The 8,214-nt window shown below is 39.4% G+C and overlaps 1 long non-coding RNA gene across 1 annotated transcript; it reads left to right on the forward strand.

Annotated features, from left to right (window-relative positions):
- Positions 1–2,549: 2,549 nt before the first annotated feature.
- On the forward strand, positions 2,550–6,979 carry LOC112977687. The gene is made up of 3 exons (XR_003257611.1): positions 2,550–2,560; positions 2,917–2,979; positions 6,950–6,979. It is a non-coding gene; the product is annotated as an uncharacterized LOC112977687 (long non-coding RNA).
- The last annotated feature ends 1,235 nt before the right edge of the window (positions 6,980–8,214 follow it).

The following is an 8,214-nucleotide window of genomic DNA, read 5'->3' on the forward strand; positions in this document are numbered from 1 at the left end:
CGTCACCTTGCGGCGCGGCGGGCACAAGGCGCCCGGCGGGCTCGGCGGTGCCGCTCGCCTCTGCAAGTGGAGCGCAGGCCTGCGAGGAGGGGAAGGCGGTCCTTACCTAGCAACCGGGCTCCGGCTCCTCGTCCGCATGCTTCCCCTGCCACCGCCACCCCTGGCTGCCAGCTCTCGGCAACAACAATGGGAGGCTGAGAGGGGTGGCATGAAAGGCAAGGCAAGGGAAGGCAGAAATGAGGGGAGGCAGGCGCGCAGAGACAGAGACACAGGGAGAGGGAAGGGGAGGGGAAAAAAGAGAAGCGTGTTAAGCTTGTCTGGTAGTTAACAAGTCTTGAATGAAGAATGTTAGCAAACAGACAAACAGCATGTCTGATGCATGCTAATAGTCCTGGCTTCACCACTGACACTATGAATAATTCAGGAGAGGGAAAGAGAGAGAGAGAGAGAGAGAGGAGAGAGAGAGAGAGAGAGGAGGGAGAGAGAGAGAAAAAAAGACATCCTCCACCCTCCCTTTACGCTTTCAAATGTCTGCAGAGAAGACATGAATAAAAAGTATGCCTCAACTTTCTCCTTTCAACCCATGGCTAAGCAAATATTCAGGGGGGAAAAAAAATGGCGAGTTAGGCAACATCACTTTCACCAGCGCTGCCTCTCCGAGATTTTCGATTCCTATTTTTGTTGGCTATTAAATTTCCCCCCCTCCCCTCTTTACCGCCTATTTTACTTCTTTTGTCTAGGAGCTGGCACCTGTCCCAGAGACGGAATTTTACTGCACATCCCCTTTTCCCTCCTCAGCAGAGAAAGCGGGGGAGAGGTTTGCGAGGACGAAGCAGCCCTTGCACCCCCCTAGCCCCATACCCAGCCCCTTATCCCCCCACACCCTGCAATACTTCCATTTTCAGCCATGGTCAAATTACAAGGGGTTTGGAGGGATATGAGATGCCCTATTTCACATGGCACAGATACCTAAAGCAATTAAAAAAATACATTAAAGAGAAAGCCAGAGAGAGAGAAGCTGGTTCTGTAAGCAGCACAGTCCACTGATACTCAGGGGGAAAAAAATTGCAAATAAAAGGCCTTCATTCTCACAGCATACAAACTAGCAAAGCCTGATTCACTGCTCAAAGAAATCAATTTCTTTTACCGAGGAAAAAGAGGAGAGAGAGAAAAGGATCAGCGGAGGGGAAAATACTTGGACCTTTAACCTCAACATTGCGATATACAGTACAGCCAAGCAAAGCACAGAAGAGAATGAAAATCAGGCCAGTTCCTCAACATTGAAAGAGGAGGGTTAAATAAAGCAGCAAGGGGGGGGGGAGAAGCTCCTATTTGCAGCATTTTTAAAAGTTCTGCTCTGGCAAAGGCCGTCTGAAGGGGAGGCCCTTGCAGCAGGAATGCGAGCGGCAGCAGCAGCAGCCCTTTTTCCGAGTCCGGCCTCCCCCTTGTGCGCGGCGCGAGCGATCTGGCTAAGGGCAAGGAGGAGGACATGAGCTAGCGCAGCGCAGCGGGCTGGAGCTGATGATGAAACAGAGGCACAGCCCTGCGTGAGCAGGCTCGTTTTCATCATCCGCAGCCACATGCACACCGCCTGCGTGCACGCCACGGCACAGCGAGCGGCCGGCCCAGCCACTGGGCCACGCTTGCCACAGCTTGCCGGCGGCTGCGCTCGGGCCCGGCCAAAGCGGGCTTGCTCCCCAGCGAGCCCTCCTGGGGCTGAGGATGGCTCTGTGGGGCGGCAGGAGAGGGAGGAAAGGCTCAGCGGCGACAGGACCCAAATGCACCCACAATATGACAATGTGGCTGATAATGCAGCTCAGCTAATGAAGCTTTTAATTACCGGGGGGAGGAGGGGGGGAGGTCATAAGGAAATATCTTCTGGGATTATAACAGAGAGACAAGGGCTCCTCGTTATATTTATACCTATCTACATGTCTCTCTATAGCAAAGCAGTCCGTAAGGACTGTGAAACTGCAGCACAAAGAAGAAAAAAAAAAAAAAAAAAAAAACCACCCAGAGCTGCAAATGGAGATTTGGAAAAGTAAATATTGTATGTGACAAAAAAACTTGGTGATTTTGTTTTCTCATGCCCTTACTTCTAAACCAGCTGCACAGCCAAGCTCAGGCTGCTTGGCCCTTATAACTATCTTGGCACCGAGTCAAAAGCTGATAAGCATTTGGGCGAGACAGCTCAACTGCTGTGCTGGAAGAAAAACAGCTGCCATGATTGCTGTTTGATTGAGAGCGCTTACACACACTCACAAAAAAACACATCGGACAGCAAAGACGGGCCACGAATGCCTGAGGATTCAGCTTCAGAGGATCAACATACATTTCCTTTAAAAAAAAAAAAGTTTTATATGGTTTTTCCTCCATTCCCCCTCCCCTTTTTTAAAGAAAACGTACTGCGTAGACTTGCTTTTCTTCTTCCCATCCCCCCTCCATAACCTCAAGCAAACTCAAGGAATTGTGCCAAAAGTCCCGTTGCTAGTTACCAAGTGCATTTTTTTAAACGTCCCTTTGATACTTCTTTCCCTCATGCTTGCCATGGAATATGCAAGTAAGATAATCTTTCCATTACTTACAGAAAGCAATTAAAAAAAAAAACACTTTTAGCTAAACTTTCCTTTTTTTTTTTTCTTCTTAAGGGGCAAGAGAAGGGAAATGAGGGGGAGAAGAATATTTTTTCTTTTTGCAGTCTCCAACATTTGGCTTTTTCCATTTGTGGCAGATCACTGTAATGCTATTGTAAAACAACTTCCTGCCCCTTTTGGCTCAGGTTCCAGAAGCTGCTAGGCTAAGTTCATAGCACAAACTTTTTTCCCCCTTGCCGAAGAAGAGAGACAAAAAAAAATTTCCTGCAAATTATTTTCCCCCTTTTCTGGCTAATGGATTCATAAGGTGAATTTATTGCAGCTCCTTAAGAATGTTACACAAGAGACGTCGGTATCCCAGCTGGATAATTCATAAGCTTAAAAGGTGGGGTTATTATAAATGTGTGTGTATCTGTCCGTGTGTGTATCTGTATGCATCTTAATTTTATAATTTTAAATGGGAAGGCTTCCTACCATCAGGTGGATAATGAGCTAAGCTGCTTCCTCTGTTGTACTAATTTGTATATCTATCATAGCACAGATCATTGGCTTAGTATATACAGTCTCCTTCTACTTTCCAGTTGCTTTTGTACTCTAAGGTAACCTACATCTCTCTCTCTTTTTTCTTTCCCTCCTCCAAATGCTTGGTGTCATGAAAATACTGCTCTAAAGCTCCTAAACCCTCCCTGCTAAAAACTGGAGATGTTGCAGTCTCTATGGTGTAAGCCAAAAAGGAGAAAATAAGGCCTCCACAACTTGCTCTCTCACGATCTCTCTCTCTCCCTCCGTTTCTCTCATAGCAACAGCCTTTCTTGGTACGCCTGCTTTGGCATACATCAGCATTTCTACCCGTCCAAGTGTCCTTTTGCGTCACATCTCGCCATTTCACTCAACCAATGAAATCTCCCTGTTGTAATAAAAATATATATACTTTTTCTGTTATTGGTATATTCAAAAAATTTTTACACGTTTTCCTAACAAAAAACATTGTCGAGCATTTGATTTGCCCTACATGAAGAAAAAAAAGGAGACTGTACAGGATTCAACCTTGAAGAGTCTTCTTTGTGGAAAATATGTTACCATAAGAAAAAAGGGATTACATGGTTACTTAAGGGAAGTCATAGTTGTCTCTCTGATTTAATATTTATTTTGCTTATGCTATCATTGCTTTCCTGATGTACTTTTGAAACAGCTATGCAGTTTCAACTGACTGGAAAAGTCAATACAATGTGTTTCTAAGACTTTATAAAATATTCCTGATAAAAAAATACATTAAGTGATGTTTTATTCCTCTGAATATTGATCAGGAGATAGAAAAACTGTGATGGAAAAAGAAAAAGTAGATGGGGGTTTCTATTCCTTGTAACTCTCAAATTCCATCCAAAGAGGCTGCTCTCCAACTTCTGCTTAAAAACTCACTAGCCTGCAAAATGGAGCAGAGGTATTTAGAGGCTTAGATTTTTTCCAAGATGCATTAAAAATACAATATTTAATAATCTGCTGTGATAATGAGTGACAAAGACTTAACACTATTTACAGTATACTACAGCTTGCAATACAGTCATTCCAGCAGCTAATATGAACTCTGCCAAACTGATAAGACTGGCAAAAGCAATAATTACTAAGAACCTATCCCACACTAAATACAGTATATACTGCATTTGACAGAAAATACATTCTACCTATACATCATAGAGTATATTAAAATCATCACATTGGTTTCAGACATGACTTTAATCACACTTACTCTATTAAAATGCACAATATCAGCCAAGTCTAGAAAGTATAGTGCGGCACATGCAGGTTTCTCAGAGTTAGCTGGTTGTGTCACATCTTGAACGACTACTGCAGTGACACATGTAAGGAACCTCTGTTACACGTTTTTATCCAGCCTCAAATCTCAAGAAAATGCCCAACCACTGGTATTATGAGGAGAATAAACATTTCTATTGTAAGCCAACTATGTTTTATGGTTTACCCTTACCAACTTTTTTTTTTTTAATAGTGTGAAACCACAAAATGTTTTTAATATTTTTAGGGAATTACAGTAAGAACATACTAGAGATTATCAGAACATAGCTGACAAGATATTTAAATATTGACTTGCCCACAAGTTTTTACTTGGGTAACATCATACCTTCTAATTCCAAACTCTGCCTCTAATACTGTCAATATCTATTGCATACTGCCCGTGGATACCAAGAGCATATATGCAAAAATTCTGGGTGGTTAAAAAGTAAAAGCAAGCAAAATTTCTGGATATCAAACCTAGCAACAGATGGTCATAATGTCCAGCTAAAACTCTTGTTATCATTTTCTGTCTAAAAATAATGACATGACATTCATGATAGTATTTAATGTAACAGAACATGCACAAATGAGAATGCTAGTCCTATGCAGAAGAAAAGAGATTATATAGGATAGTGCATTCAACTTTTGATGCCAATGTAATGTAAAAGACAGATCTGCTTCTTAAAGAAGGATCAGACTGAAGTATATGAATAACTTAGTCTGTGTTTTACTTGCATTCAAGAGATTCTCTGAATGGCTTTTCCCCCTTCTACTTAAATATTATTTTTAGCTCCTTATTTTTGCCCTTTCTATATAAAATACGTATCTCCTTGTTTATTCTCTATACCTCTCCCTTCTTTCTCACTTTTTGCAAAGTAAAAAGTGAAGACGGCCAAGTTTCATCTCTGCTTCCTCCCGTCTCATAACGGGGATGATTCTGGTGTATATGGGGGGGTTAAAAGTGCATCTTCTTTGCACAATTACTGCTCAGATTCATTCACTGAAAGTTGCCCTTCAAGGAGAAATAAGAGCATTGTATCTGTCCCCACAGTTGGAAAGTAAGATTGAAAGTCATCTATCTTTAGGTTACTGAAGTATTAAAAAAAAAAAAAAAAAGGGTTAAGGAAAGAGAAAAACAATTAAGTGAAGACTAACTTATATAAGATTCACTTAATGGAAAAGGAATTCCAAAAAGGGAATAATCATTTTAAGATTGAGTTCGAATTATGGAAATAGTAACACGGCAATATTTTCATGCTGAAGTTTGTTTACACCATTACATAGTTTTATAACCCCTTTCTTTCCACTTGTTGCAAGTTCTGTCTATCTGAAACTCATTATAGAAGCTCCTGATAATACACTAGCTTTTCTTATTATATTTAAACTCAGAGTGGTATCTCTTGCTCTTTTATCTCAGTTCTATGTAATACAGGTGTCAACACTAAGGTCAGCTCTAAATATATTTGTGAATTTTTTCCTTCTAAATAGGAGAGCTCATTTTCAACATCAGCTGGTGTCTGAAAACCTATCAGAAACATTTAATTAAAAAAATGAATAAGTACTTTTTTTTTCCTTTAAATAATCCAATTAAACATATTACGATTTTAGCGTAAAGCCATCTGGGGAAATGCAAATTCCCATCTTTGGATGCTTTTTATCATATCACTAAAATAATTCCAGTATATAACATCACCAAGAATAGCTTTAACTTAACATTTACAAAGTTTTTCTTTTTAAAGATACTCTTCCAGGATAAAAAATAATCTTTAAAAAATAAATAAAAGCAAAGCAGCCTTGTCCATTGTTCCCTGCAGGGATTCAAGGTGCTCTGTGGGATTGTAGCTGGGGCACACTGCATAGGAAGGACAGTAATTCCATACTGGACAGGTTACTTGGGAAGCTTCTGTTCTACCTTGGAATAACTCGCATCAATTCCAATGCATCCGTGGCTTATTAAATTATGGGGGAAAAACATTTAAATACCAAATAAAGACAATTTTGAAGTAAGTGATTCTGAACAGTAAAGGCAAGCTGAACACAGATACATTTCCAACAGCCTTCCCTTCAAAACATAATGAAGCATTTTGCAAAAACATTTCCTTCAATACACTGTATTTTAATAGTAATGTTTTATAGCAAACTTGGCATTAAACTGGTATCAACACAAATGAAACTCTGGCAGTGGGACAAGTTTTTTTTTTTTTTTTTTTTTTTTTTAAAGAAAGGAGACATTAAACAGTGCATTGCATTAGCAGTTTTTTAAAGGGTGTTACCAACACAATTTTTTCTTGCAACTTTTTTTTTTTTTTTTCAGTTATACAGAGCTGTATGACCGAAACTGATAGTATTAGTATTTTGCTTATATACCATGCTTACCGATGAACATTTATATCACAAGCAACAAATGAAAGCACAAACCTAAATTTTGTTTACTGGCTTCTACTTAATTATCATAAACATGCTACAGAGTTCCTGGAGGCAAATTTAACTACAGTGTGTATCTGTGAAGGAGGTGCAAACTAGAAGTTAAGCAATGATATTAACAGGTCTTGTTTCATTTTCAGATGAGAAGAGAGCTCCTCAGCTGTAAAATACCACGATTTTTGTTTTATTGAAAATTTAACTAAATAGCTTTTAAAAATATTCCGTTCCCCCGGTAGTATTAATGCATGGTCCGACAGACTGTAAGTTATTCTTCCTGCTGGGATCAGACAATACAGCTCTACTGTATGGATCACTGGCTCTTGCTCTTTTTTGATAGCCTACGTCCCCCTCCTCCCCCCTCCTCGGCACCTCCACATCCCACTCAGCATACCTCAGCTACTCCCAAGTTTTATACAGGTCTGACTGCCTCCCTCTTCCTCTGCTTTGAATAAGCTCTACGTTAAAAGCTGTCCCACTGAGATCAGGCTTTACTATTCAAGTCCGGGTATGCAAAAGTGTTCACGTTTTCAGTGACAAGTTGCAATTGCATTCAGTTAGCTAAAGAATAAGAAATGGTCGTAAATATTTTATAATCACAATATAAAAAGCAGCAACTTTCTTTAGCAGCAGGACATCTAGATATACTTACAGAAAGAGAGACAGCACTCATACTAGTGAACATCATACTTTATATGCAAAGTTTACAACCTGGAAATGTTAAAAGATTTTTACCATCTGATATTTCTGTACCTTCAGCAGTGACTGACATTTCTAGTTCTCGTACCATAAATATTCTGTTCTGGCAATACTTTTATCCTGATATCACTGGGAACACAGAGCTAAAATAAGCTATTGGGTTTTAAAACAGAGCCCTGCATTTATTTAAATGGGCAGGTCTGCTTAAAATTGGATGACAGGTAAAAGCCCTGAAGAAATAACTACTGGAGGAAAAAAAATTACCCCCCCCCCCAAAAAAGTAGCCAATATATTGTAAACAATAAAATATTAATTTTTAGAACATGCTAAGCTGCAAGAGGCAAGCAAACATACATGATGAAATTTATAATGAAAACTTAAAAGTTCTTAAGTCTTCAAAAAGGGGATTAAAATACCTTTATATTGTAAATTACTTACAGACTTTTAAACTAGACAGGCGTTGTCTAGCGACTAAGTTCTGTGTTAAAGAGTTTGCATTTTTTAATTACAATAGAGTGCTACAATTCTGAACAAAGTAAATTCTAATGGTAACAAAAATAACATACAAATAAACTGCTTAATGTTTTTAATATTAAAACTTTACTAAAGTCATAAAATTTAGTAAAGGCTAAAAATTTGCATAAATTGTAGGAAAATAAAAAGGGATGTCCATTATCGTAAAAGATGCATAGCAGTTATAATTATTCAA

The sequence above is a fragment of the Apteryx rowi genome, unplaced genomic scaffold (assembly GCF_003343035.1).
Source record: "Apteryx rowi isolate R43461 unplaced genomic scaffold, aptRow1 scaffold_858, whole genome shotgun sequence".
Classification (NCBI taxonomy): domain Eukaryota; kingdom Metazoa; phylum Chordata; class Aves; order Apterygiformes; family Apterygidae; genus Apteryx; species Apteryx rowi.